Consider the following 13,316-nt stretch of genomic DNA (forward strand, 5'->3'; position numbering starts at 1 on the left):
TAACAGCTCTTCTATGTGTGGAACTTTGATTAGAAAAAAACCCAGGCTTTGTCATTTCACACATAAAGCCAACTCATCTGTAAAAATAAAAATAATTTAGTACTAGGGCTGGTTATCTGATTGTGTGGGTAATATGCATAATCCAAGACCCACTTCTTCCAGTAGCACCTATCTTTGGCCCACTCAACCTGCAGTGGTTGTCCTTGCAGGTCTTTCATTCTGTGTCCTGCCTGTAGCCTCTACCAGGAAGCCTCTGCAAACAGCTCGGGCATTTGCCTGATCTGGAGATGCCTTGGAAGGAGAGGAGTTTACCTTAAGATGTATTTCTAAAGAATTTGATCCTTAAAAGAAATGCATGATCTCTGGTTTCACCCAAAGAAAAATATGACACCACAATGAAGGTTGGAAGCTATGAACTCACATGCAACTGTTCAAACTTCAGCAAACTCAATGATGTGAGCAGCTAAAGAGTTGGTTTTATAGCTGTCTGTAAACTATGAAGATAAATATGCCTCCTTCTCAGTTTCCTCCAGTTCTTCTCCTGAAGTAAGATCCTTGTAGCTCTTTTCCTACCTCAGCATAATATTTTGCCCCTTTTACCTACGAGCTCTCAACCTTGCCAGAAATAGCATAGCTCTCCAGATGTTCAAAGAAGCAAAGGAAAGACAAATAGATTTTTATTTGCTAAAAGCAAAGTCTTCATGGAGTGGTTAAAACCTTACTGCTCTGTCCCCCAAAGATGCATTTTGGAAGAAAAGTGGCCACAGCCACTGCCAGTGGATGGTGAAGCAGGTGGGCAAAGACAGCACTAGGAAAAAAAAAAAGAGGTGGGCAGTATTGACAATGGTAAAAAGTTGTTCTCTGAAGCACACACGCATTTGTTTACTGTTACCAAGTTAGTATGAGTACGAAAATAATCCTGGAAATTATGTGGCCTTTTTTGCTTTTACTGTTCAGCAGAATTTGGCAATAACTCTGCTATGACTCTTTTTATTTCAGGTGCAATATTTCTGATTGCCAAGAACACTCATATGTAAGGAGTGTATTTGAGTGTGTTGGTGTTGTGGTTGTGGCTTCATCTAACAGCATGTATTGGAAGGTGATTTGCCAGAAGCATCTCTTATTTTTTTTATCAATTTGAAATCAAACTGAAGGACAGGGTTTCAGGGCTGGTTTTTGTCATGGCATCTGCTGAAGCATGGGTTCTGATCTTCATGTTTCTTCTTGCTGTGAGGACATAAAGGTTCACATTTGTCTTTATTTTTAAATAACAGTCAAAGATGTGAAACCTTATTTTTTCTCAATGTTTTCATACTTGAGCTTTGAGAAGAAGGGGCTGGTTCCACCAGCAAAGTTTCCTGTAAATAAGTGTAATAAGTAAATAAGTGCAGCATGTTGAAGTTTTAGGGCCACAAACAAACTGATCTGGTATAGTCAGTCAATACAATTGTGAATTTTTTTTAAAAGGATGAAATACAATGCATGTATTACAAACATAATTAACCCCCTTTTGATCTTTGGTTAAAGTCTATAAAAACTGCATCAGGTTTGTTTGGTTTGGTTTGTTTTTAAAGAAGCAGCAGTATTATTTCCAATTCTAATAGTATCATCAGAATAAGCCAGAGTCCAAAAAGGCTCCAGAATCTGCTATAGAACTTCTGCTTGCTCCCCTGTTGCGTGCTTTTTTCTGATGCTCTCTGCTTTGCAGGACAGAAGATACATTAAGACACTGCAGCCTAAGGGTTTCTTCCTAAGAAAACAAATTAGATTACAACCAGCCTGTTCAATAACAAAGATTGTTTCAGAAAGGAGTTTCTGCAGGAGCTGTGTAGATCCTGAACTTCTGCAAAGGCCAATTACCAGGTCTTAGTCACGCTCAGCTTTTCCTGCGGAAAAGGCCCTCTTTCTGTTGGTACCACTTGTTCCCTGCTAGTAGCAGCAATTATTGCAGTATGCCTACATGACTTAAAACACTGGTTTGGATAGTAAGGCACCAAGGTCTATGACAACTGAAAGCCCAACTCCTTTAAAGCCAATCCCATTTCTACTACTGTAGAGATTTCTCCTACTATAAACTATCAGCTGGGTATTGTTTCCTTTTCAGATTCCTTCCACGCAGCTTTATACTTTGTTTTCTTGGTTTTTTATCTTCTAGTAACATCTGTACATACTTTGACTACACTTCCTGTAGACTATCCAAAGATCTTTCTATGTCCAAAGTCTATCATGGTTTTTCATAACACTTCATGAAGAGAAATATGATTTTATAGATCATTTTTTCTGCGTGTTAATCTACATTTGAAGAGACATCAGGCAAAAAGTTGTTTAAAAAGTAGCTGTATGTTATATGACATGGATGCCACTCAAAGTTTAGTTCCATAATAGAACATGCAACTTACTGATTAATGAAATAACTTATTTCTCTTATATGAATTATTTTTTTTAGCATTACTGTATTTTATCAGAAACAGAGGGATATTTTGTTTCCTGCATAACCCCTTTCAAGCAAATACAGTCTGCAGCAATGACCCTTAACATGTCCTTCCTCAGTTATATGGAGGCTTAGCTATGCTTTTATGCGTACATCAGTAGAGCACAGGAATGCTGTCAACCAGATTTGTGGTAGTGATACACAGGCTATGTAAGTCCATTAATCTTAATATCTATAACTGTAGATATTCACTGCTAATTCTTTTCTGAGTATTGTTTCTTAACCAATACATAGATCTTGAGGAACTAACTTTCCTACAGTTTTCTAATCAACTACTTCTTTACTACTTTTCTCCCCTTCTCTTAGGAGTTTTCTTATTTAATACATGCAACTGCAACCCTTTTCCCTTAAAGCCAATTTTGTTTTCTTCTGGAATAACTCACACCAGTAGAACTGGAACAAGTAGCCTTTTGTTAGAATCAGGTGTTAAATAGCTAGCTGCCCATTGCCTAGGGTATTGAATTACTTACACATAAGCAGTGGTTTTCTTAAGATCTTTTAATAGTTCCTCTGAAAGATCTAGTGATGTCAGAGTAAGCAGGATATTAAGAGGTCTTCACTGTTGGAATTAATTCTGTGGTATTTTTAGGCTGAGCATACCAAATGTGGATTTTTAAAATTATTATTTGGTATTTTTATGGGTTCCTCTTCTGTTGGAACAGATGTTTTTACTGTAACTGCAGTGTGTTAAGATTTCTATTATTTATTATTAATTATTTATATTCACCTTCTTCAATTAATGATTTGTTTTGTTTAATTACTGTTTCAGTAGACTATGGTATCTTCACTGAATTCTAGTAAGTTGATTTTTTTGCTGTCTAGAGAGCCATTTGTAACAGTTTGTCTTCATAACAGTATGGGCTAGAAATATCTAATTTAGTATCAACACTGCAAGCAGTCTGGTTGTAGCAGTATACGGTATAGACCTCTACATAGGCTTATCAATTACAGTGAAAAGCTTTTTTTTAAAGATAAAGCCTTGTAAGGTATGCTATGGTGTAGATGTATCCAATGAAAGTAAACTAGGTCTTCTGCTGATAGGAACTCTTGATTCCTCAAGTAATATTTCAGTTTTATACTAACTGTATAAATCTGTCTTTGTAATTTAACTGCTGAGATTTGGGTTTCATGGTTCACTACACATCTTCTGAAACCTCTTTCTCCTATATCTGCATTTCACTATGAAACTTGGTTTTGAATATTTTAAGTCACTTCTATTTTAATGTAAATATTTGACTTACTGAAAAGAAAACCTGGAATACCTTTCCTCTGTTTCTGGCAAAGTGACATTTTCAGTATTGAAGTATCTGTTGCTTTTGAAAAACCTGTGATGTCTGATTTTTTTTTTCTTTTTATTCTAAGAACAAAATAATTCAATTTTAAGATTATAACTTAGTGCTGGTTTTGTATGTTATTTTCCCTGATTTTAAACTCTGTCTCTTCAGAGGAAGGAAGGAGAAAACTGACTGAAGCAGTTCTTAAACAGGTAAGTGCTACTTACAGTTTATACTATTTGATTGAGCTGCCTCCTTCCAAGTATAAGTAAATGTGATTTTGGCACTCCTGACATGTATTAGAGGTGGTTTATTCTATAAAACAGGAACATGTGAGTATATGTTTTAGTTGTTCAGGTATTGTTGTCATTTGCCATATTATCTGAACATATCTTACTTAATACTTTTGTTGCTGTTTGTATTTTGTCCTCAAAGGAAAAATAGCTTACTTTCATAAGCTGTTATATTCACAAGGAGTAAACCAAAGTTGGAATGCCTTCATTTTCAGCCACAGCATGATGTTTGTGATACTCCCAGTACTGACATTGTCTAGACAGTAAAAAAAGGCAGAAGGTTCTTCTGTTCTTGAAAATCTGCCTTTCAAGCTCAAGTCTGCATGTCTCATTGTTTCAGAATTGTTTCCAAAAAACATTTTCCTGTAAAAATTGGGGGAAGCAGCAGTACATGTCACTGCATGTGTTCCCCTTTCTTTCCTTGCCTTGGGAATGCAGCCCTGGGTAACCAGGGCTTGCTAGGGCTTGCTTTCTGTGTGCCCTCTGATCTATTATTCAGCCAAAGCCTCCTGCAGCGTGGGCCACAAGGCCACCTGCACCAGAGATGTGAGTTGGACTGGTTGCCTGGAAGGGCAGTTAGTTTGACACTGAACTGCATGAACCTTAAGATGACCAGGATTTAGGAATTTCAGTGGTTATTCAATGAGATAACCCCAGGTTATGTGCTGTGCTGAGGGCTCAGGTTAGAAACGATTGATCTAGAGCAGAGAAGAAAGCTAAGATTTAATGAGAGCTAATTATTCTTCCATGGTTTGTTGTCTTGTATATCTCCACCTCTGTTATGTAGCACGGGTTATGTGACTGCTCAGTTTCATAAACACGGTGAGGGTGTAGCTGGATTCTTGAAGGAGGCCAGCAGATCTGACAAATATGGCAAGAATTTATCAGACATTTGTGAAGGCATTTTGTTCATAATGATTTTTGTGTATGCATGCTAGATGCATCACATCAGGGCAAAATCTTTTGAGCTGCACTGATAAAACAAAGACATCTCTGTATTTCTTGCTTAGATCTCCATATAAGAATCCTTTGGATGCTACAGCAAATGCTGTTGGCAGCTTCAGCCTTCTACAGTCTAAGACAAGCATAAGCTATTTTAGTCACATGTTGCAGAATAAAAGAAGCAGCTGCTCCAGTGTGTTATGAAGTGTACTGTTGTTGCACTTGGGATTAAAGGGGGCTGACAGGAAAGATGGGGAGGGACTCTATCAGGGAGTGCAGGGATAGGACAAGGGATAGTCTAGTGGAACCTAGTCTAGTGGGAGGTGTCCCTGCCCATGGCAGGGGGTGGGAACTAGATGATCTTTAAGGGTCCTTCCAACCCCATCCATTCTGTGATTCTGTGATTAAAGCTTTTAATCATAGGCTCAAGCATAGTTTGAAAGACAGTGGCCTCTGTCTTTGCATAGCCTGGCTATGGACTCAGTGACCCAAAGAAGCTCAAGTCACTAAGTCGTGTGTGTATGGAAAGATGCTCAATTTGGTGCCTGTGCACCAGGACAGGTAGACACTGTCTGTTCTCAAGAAGACAGAGCTATATAAATGAATGCAAAATCATGGCAGCAGAAAATTTGCAATGCTTTAAATATAGGAATAGCCAGAATCAATCTCCTTTCACACACAGGAGAACTAAAAGCACTGCTAGTCATGCATGGTCTTAGGCACAAATGAATCCCAATAGGCAAATGCCTCCCTAATGGGTGGGTACTTAAAAAGCCGAGTAGGAAAACTTTAAAATTCTTCTTTAAAGGATAATTTCCAGCATTAGAGTGGATTTCTCGCTTTAGGATCTTTCTTGTGGTTTTTCTTGTCATCTGCTTAGGAACAGATGACAGTCTGTGTCTTTGTGCTCAATGACGCTGGTTAGCCAGCTCACGAGGCTCCCTCCTCAGCCCATAGAGCTTTTTTTGGATCATGACACAGGAATGAGTGTCTGTCCTTGTGCACTTTCTTGGTGAACAAAGTTGATTTCCCAAGTTTTGTTCCCAAAAGATGACTGCTAGTATCCTTTCCCTTGCAGCTGTCTGTACAGGGGGGGCGGAGAGAAGGGTGGAGCAGTGGGGAAGCCTAGATTATTTGTCTGGGTGGAAAAAAGCAAAAGGTTGAGGAGCTGCTGATACTGATGTCCTGGTCCAGACAAGAAGAAACCCCAAAAGCAGTTCAAATAATTCCATGGTTCAATTTACACTGAGCGATAATATATTTCACAAATTAATCAGTTGATTCATACTTGGACTTTCTTTTTTGAAACTAGTGATTTAAAGTCAGTCGAAGGGCAGGAGTAACATTGTAGGGGTTTTTTTACCATACTACAGAGGGAAACAGTTTTTCCTCCAATTCTCTATTAATTATTTGCTTCCTTTCCGCTTCTGCCTTTCTGCCTTCACAGAAAAAAAAGCACATATAACAGAAAGGCACTTAGTAAGCCTAAATAATTCAAGTTCTCTTTTATTATTTCCTTAAAGGACATCTTATGAATAAAAATTTACTTATTTATATGTGATTTTGTTGCTAATGCTGGGATCGGGAGGGGCAGATCTACACAATAAGTCCGAGCAAGAACATTCACAACATTGCATTATTCTAATATTTTTCTCTTATTATCTAAAGGAAAAAATAGAGAAGTGCAGCATACTAAAGTAAACTTATAATGTTCTTGATTGTCTAATTGTTTTACTGCATTGCATAATTGAGGAAAAAAAAAGAAAATAAATGCAAGGTGAAATGGTATGTATGTGAAATACAAACCACACAGCTGGAACACCCCCTTTTCCTGTCTGTGTAGTTTAGGAAAAGTCGTTAAGTCAAACAATACAGCATTTTCCATTTGAGCACATAAAATTTGAGTTCATAAAACAAGCTAGCATAACTGTACCTGCCTTGGGAATACTAGCTGTGAATAACTTCTCCACAGAATTTAAGAAATGTGGAAAGCAAGTGTCACTTGAGAAAAATAGCTCATGTGTTTGTCATTCCCACATCCATTTTTCTGACTCATTTATTTTTATACTGCTCTTTTCCTAAGTGCCCAGAGTGCTATCAGAAAGCTTAAACAAATGAGAGCAAATCCTCCTGTCTTTTTTTGGTGGGGGTGGAGTGAGGAATTGGAATGAAGTCTCGCTGGTCCTGATAGGGCCATATTTTCACATATGGGGCTTGTTATTACCAGGTGCAAAATCTCAGAGCTATTACTGCTTGCATTTCCTATCATTGCTTCACCTTTTTTTCCCCATATACTGTTCCATTTTGTTGCCTTGTCATCTTCTTCTGTATCTGGGTAATTGGAAAAGTCATTTAAGCTTGCCCTTGCTGTCTGCTGAGAGCTCTAGACAGGAGCCAGCAAAGGAATTCACCATGGCCTTAGTTTCAAGCACCCCCAGCTATGTCTAGTATTGTGGAGTCAGAGAGGAGACCATGGTAAGATAAGACTCGTGTGGAGACAGTTCCCCCACACCCTTGTAATGTAAAATCTGAAGCTTTATGCTTGCCAGCATTTAAAATAAGTTAAACTACATACTGATATCAGATGTGGAGGAGGGATCAAAAGCATGAATGTGTGTATTGATGAGGTCTTGCACTGCTACTGACTACACTGTATCTCATTTCTTGTGCAAAACCAGGCCAAACCCTAATGATTAAGATTTTTTTAATGCTTCAGTCTGTATTGCGTTGAGTGCAGCAACAGACTTCAGTATTTTAAAACCAGCTAAGAAAGTGGAATATATCATGTTGATCATATCATATCTCAGAAGAGAGGTAAGGTTTATGGATCTGTCCAGGACATTTCTACCATAATTATGTACTTTACTATAGATGGCCTGCAGTTCTAGTTGATATCTACTGATATATATGCCAGGGGAATCTTGTCAAATGTACAAAATACTACAGAAATCTGTAATTTCTTTCTTCCTGCTCATTAGTAAGGAGTAATTGTGTGTACATTTCTGTGCTTTGAGTGACAAATACACATTTGTCACCTCAGTCTCCTCTGTCCAGAGATGCATCCTGCTAGTATCGGTTCCTATAGGAGACTACTGTATAATGGGACAGCTGTGGCCTATGGTTTAGAGGAACTTTAGCCGAAAAGTAGAGAAAGATGCACTTAGCCTCTCTCTGTGAATATTCTGTGAGGGAGTGTGACTACGGGGAATTAACTTGTCCTTCTATAGTTAAAGTAGCCAAGAGCACCACTGCCTTTGTATTAGAGTACAGAATGCACAAAATGATTTTTGGTTTGTGTAAGGGTTCAGAAGAGGACTTTCCACATTTTGAGCAAAGGTAGTGATTGTTTAGTGATGCAACAGGGAGCTTAGTAGTTGAGATTTCTGTTTCTCTTCCTGGTTTGTGATCTTGAAAACATCAGACTCTCTTCCACTTGTTTCTTTCCATAGCTCTACAAGTGGGCTGAAACCCTTAAAACTTTCAAAATTTAGCTCTAATTTTTTTAACAAACTAAAATGTTCTGGATGCAATCCTTGGATGCAGCCAGCGCGGATGCAGTGGATGACTTGAGCAGACCACAGTTGGCATAAAAGTAATTTCTGTCTTCCTAGATACAGAACCAGGAAGCCTACGTTTCAGCCTTCACAGCTGAAGTTAGCACAGCTGAAAAACTGACCAAAACTTTATTCCAACATCTTTGCAGAGGTTGTGCAGTTCTCAGGAGCGTGCAGCACGCCGAGCCTCAGCTGTGACTTGTTAAATTCCAGCGCTGGGGGGATTGGGCGGCACAAAACTGGCACCGCCAGAAAAACCAGATGTTTACAATGTGTTGTTTCTCTGACATAGCAACAACAACCCATTGGTTTCTAGAGGTTTAAATTTGTACAAAAGAGACATCAAGTCTCCTCCACCCTCTACCAGCAACTCTCTACAATAGCTTCGTAACCCACTTCCTCTTCTGCGCTGCTGCAGAGAGCACCAAGAAAAAGCAGGTAGAAGAAACCCTTACTGTCTTAAGCACAGCTGAAAATGTTTTGAAACACCTTCAGATCCACAGTATTTTTCTCTGCTGCATGAACTCTACTCACCAGCCTCAGTGTTCACGTCCTAAAGCTGGCTAATGAGAAGGAAAATCGAACTTTGCTTATCTATTTGTCTTACGGTAATTAATTTTCTGCCTCAGAAGTAATGCTGGGCAGGAGAGGATGCATGAGGAGGGTGAAGCACCGGACAAACATGCATCAGACCTGACAAGTTCTGTTCTGGCCCAGTGATTTTGCAGTGAACTTTTTAAACTCGACACAATGGGATTTAAAGAAAACATCAGCTCAGCACACCAGTTCTACTGTTTTATTGTCCTCACTTGGCAACAGCTGAATGTCATGTTTGTGCTGTTCTTGCACATGCCTCTTTATTTACAAATAATAATTTATATAACTTTTTTTAACTTTTTATACAACTCTTGAAGATCATCACATGACTTGCAGCATTTATTTGTTTAGAAAATTAATGGCATTGTAACCTTTTGCCTCTTCATTTAGCATATTCCTAGTTCCTGTGAGTGTCCAGGTATGTTTAATTACCAGCATAATTCACAGTATACCATAAATTGTCGTCTTCCCTGCTATCAGTATTTCTTCACTGAGGCATTTGTATAATGATATAAAGGATTTTACAAGTATAAAAGGTGACACTGACACACACAACTAATGTGATATATATATAAAGTCAGTTATTTAGCTAATACCACTTAAGACCAGAAGACTAAAAGTTTAAGTTTATGTCCTTGTTCAAGTGTTCTAGTTTATCATACTGGAAGGTAAAAATCAACACTTGCTCATTTGCTCAAATTCTCAGGCATCTGGCTTGCAGACCCTTCGTTTACTCAGCAGCATTAATTTTGGGTGGACCTATTTAAGAAGTCAGAAACTTTTCTTAGTAGAGAATGGAAGAGTGGAAGAAAATAATTATACATCCTCACAAGTATGTTCTTTCAGAAGCTGAAGTAGGACTTTTTTTTTTTTTTGCAGGGAGAGGCAGATGCATTTTTGTGTGTCTATATGTGCATTACTGATTGTGTCTTCGAGTCTGTTTTCAATAAAAAAAAATAATTCATTTGTGTTGCCATCCTCATACACTATTAGGGGAATGTCTCAGAAAAGCCTGCTCTTGCTGGAGAATTCAAGAGGAGTAGCAGTGAACTGATATCTGATCCCCTCCAAACAGCATAGAAGAGGTTGCCATTACTCTTCGGTAGGAAGGTGCTTTCTGCTAACAAAAACCCAGCATAACTTATTTTCCAACTGCAATCACTGTACTGGTGCTCCAACAAGCAAACATTAGATGCTAGATTTAGTTACTTTCTTTGTTAAAATGGAAGTGTCTAGCCTGTATGTTAAAAACCAAGCAACCAAAGGCCTGCTCAGTTATTTCCATTTCTTTGCAAAGACTGAGAAAAGAGGAACAGGATCTGCAGCGGACACAGTATGTGAGCAATAGGATCTCTGGGAAGATGTAATCTAGACTGTCTATAGAGACTACCCAAGCACAACACTGTTGTTCACGTTAAGGGATTTCCTGCTTGAGATTTTCAGCTGATTTCAGCCGTAGCAATATGTGGTAAGGGAAAACAGTCTCTTGGGTAGGGCACATGCGCCGTGCCAGAGAGAACTTACACACAAGTTGAAACTTTATACAAAGCACATTCTCCACCCTCAGAAAAGAAACCGTCAGCAAAGCGTACAGAACAAAGATGCCTATGACTCATGAAACAGATTAATGGGGTTTTACTAGCCTGCCTAGTTTGAGTTGAGTATAAAGGATAAAAGATGTCTCAGACCATCCCTGGTGAATTAAGCAAATGCTGGATTCAGCTGTGATTATGCTCGCTGCTCATATTTGGAAGCTGATTTCTGTTGGAATTTATTGTATCTGTTGTTGTTCTTCATAAAATCTTTTTCAGTGTAGCCAGTAACTGTGGGCAAAAAAGAAGGCATGCACACATACAAAAGCTGTGGGTTGTGTTTTAATAGGGATCCCTACTGCTTATCATTGCTGGTTTATGTAATTGTCTGGAAAAGGTCAGCATAGTTTGTGCTGTGAACAACTGAAGCTGAAAATTTTGATATTTTTTTTTTGCACTGGACTTGTGATCTTTTGACTAAATGCAGTATGAAAAGAAACTGTAGAAAAAAATGAGGCAATTCCAGCCTCTGGCCATTGCACCTTTGTTCTTATACTAACAAAGCTAGTCCCAAATAACACTTGGTTACAAAATGTTTGGTTTAAAGACAAAAAAATGTTCAGATCTTCAGCTCTAAGGCCAGTTCCATAGTGCTTGGTTGGTTTGTTTCTGTATCTCTCTTATAAATTCTGTACTAGAATATGTATAATTTTGATTTTGCTTTCTCTAGCACATACGCAAATAGTCATCTTTGGCGTAACTTTGATTATACTTCTCTAATTACTTCTATAGGCTTAGCATAGAATTTAAAGTATTTGCTTTGCTTTTAATGTGCAGTTTTTCAAAGCAGCTGACTGGATGCTTAAATACATCTCCGAGGACGATAGGGCTCAGGGAGGGTTCCGGCTGTTGACTGAGTGAAGTTGGCCTCTGCTGTCATGAGGAAGATCAGGAAGAAAAATTCAATGCCAGCTTTTATTTGAATTAAAGAGCATGCTGGAAAAAGGCTCTGAAAGAGATCTGGGCATGGCACTTGGTCCTTGAGGAACTGGGGAAGGATGCCAGCCCTCGTGTTGGATTGAGAAGACATGCTGACAGCTCACCTGCAAAGCCAAGGCTTTTGTTTTCTTCAGAAACAGGGACCCAGAATTGACCACTGGCAGTGGAGCTGTGTTATGGGGCTGCAATCTGAGGAAAAGCAGAGATGTACTGAGATACGCACAAAAGAAACATAGCTGAATTGTTATGAAAACATGCACTTCTTGATGAGCAACGGGAGCAGCTCTTTAAACCCACCTGTAGAAGTTCCTTCTCAAACAGATGAAAAAATTTCCGTCAACAGTCTCCCAAGTTGCATTTCTACCAGTGAAACTTGTGAGTGATTCCCACCCCTTAGCTTCAGATGTACCACTCTGCACCATCCCAATATCAAGTCAGGTAAAGACGTGGATACGCATCTCTTCTGGAAAGTTAGGCATGGGAGATGGTTGCAGGATTTTTCAGAAGGTCCCATAATCAAGGTGACTGGGAATCAAAACATGCTATGGTCCTGCTATGGAGTATGTCTGTCCTTTGAAGTAAATAAAGTCACAGATGCTCAAAAATTGAAGGCATGGTTATTACGTAAGGAGTCCATCTACACAAGGAAGGAGAAAATAGTATCTAGGAGATGCTTTGGAATTGCAGAGGAAGCCATAAAGAGTGCCTTTTGACGCACCTGATGTCACTTTCATAAAATATTCAAAGCATGTGAATAGTGAGCTGTAACCAAAGCAAGAAGTTTTATTTCTGAAAGTAGTACTCTGTTGGTGAAGGGAGATGCATGCCAGATTTACTCATAGCTGCAGAAGCTGTAATACAGCTGTCCCATCAGAATTAAACTAGAAGTGGTCTTTGTTTCAGTAGGATCTGTGTATTTGGGGTTTATTTCCCCTCTGTAGCCTTGTTTTGCCCCAAACTGGATACAATAAAATAGGTTAATTATTCATATTTGAATTGTGTTTCATAATGAGTATGGCTTCCTGGGAACAGGACACCTGTGTGTACATTTGTTTCACTTAGAGAATAACGAACCTATAAATAGGGCAGGCAATCGTGTTTTCCCTTTACCTCCTCTGAGGTTTGCATGTATGTGGCTACAACAGTGCAAAGCCAGATAAAAGTCTGTAAACCACCTGCTGCACTTGTGAAGAGGAATATCCTTCAGCAGGTGTTAGTCAGGACCGTTGTAAATAACACAGATTTGTAGAGATACTCACACACCTGACAGAGGTGCTGCTTCTCCTACCAAAGCCAGAACATGCAGAAAAACACAGAAAGCTGAAAATTCAATGTTGTCAGGAGAGCACAGTCCAGGGTTTGTCCTAGCAGGAAACTTTCCTTGGGAAAAGGGAGGAAAAGAGGCCACTTGACTGAGTGTGTAGCTATGGGAAGAAGATTGGCTCCTTCAGTGCCAGGGATGGTCATGCAGTGAAATGCAAAGGGGCCCTGCAGGGTTGGTGCTATTGGTGCTATCTTTGTGTTGCCTCCTGACCTTGTCTGCTTGTTCTGAGTAGGTTTGTGTCCCAGCAGAAAAGCCAGAATGAAATACAGGCACAGAATTTAATTCTCTGTGTATAAGAGAACAAGGCTGG

The sequence above is a fragment of the Strix uralensis genome, chromosome 2 (assembly GCF_047716275.1).
Source record: "Strix uralensis isolate ZFMK-TIS-50842 chromosome 2, bStrUra1, whole genome shotgun sequence".
In the NCBI taxonomy this organism is placed as follows: Eukaryota; Metazoa; Chordata; class Aves; order Strigiformes; family Strigidae; genus Strix; species Strix uralensis.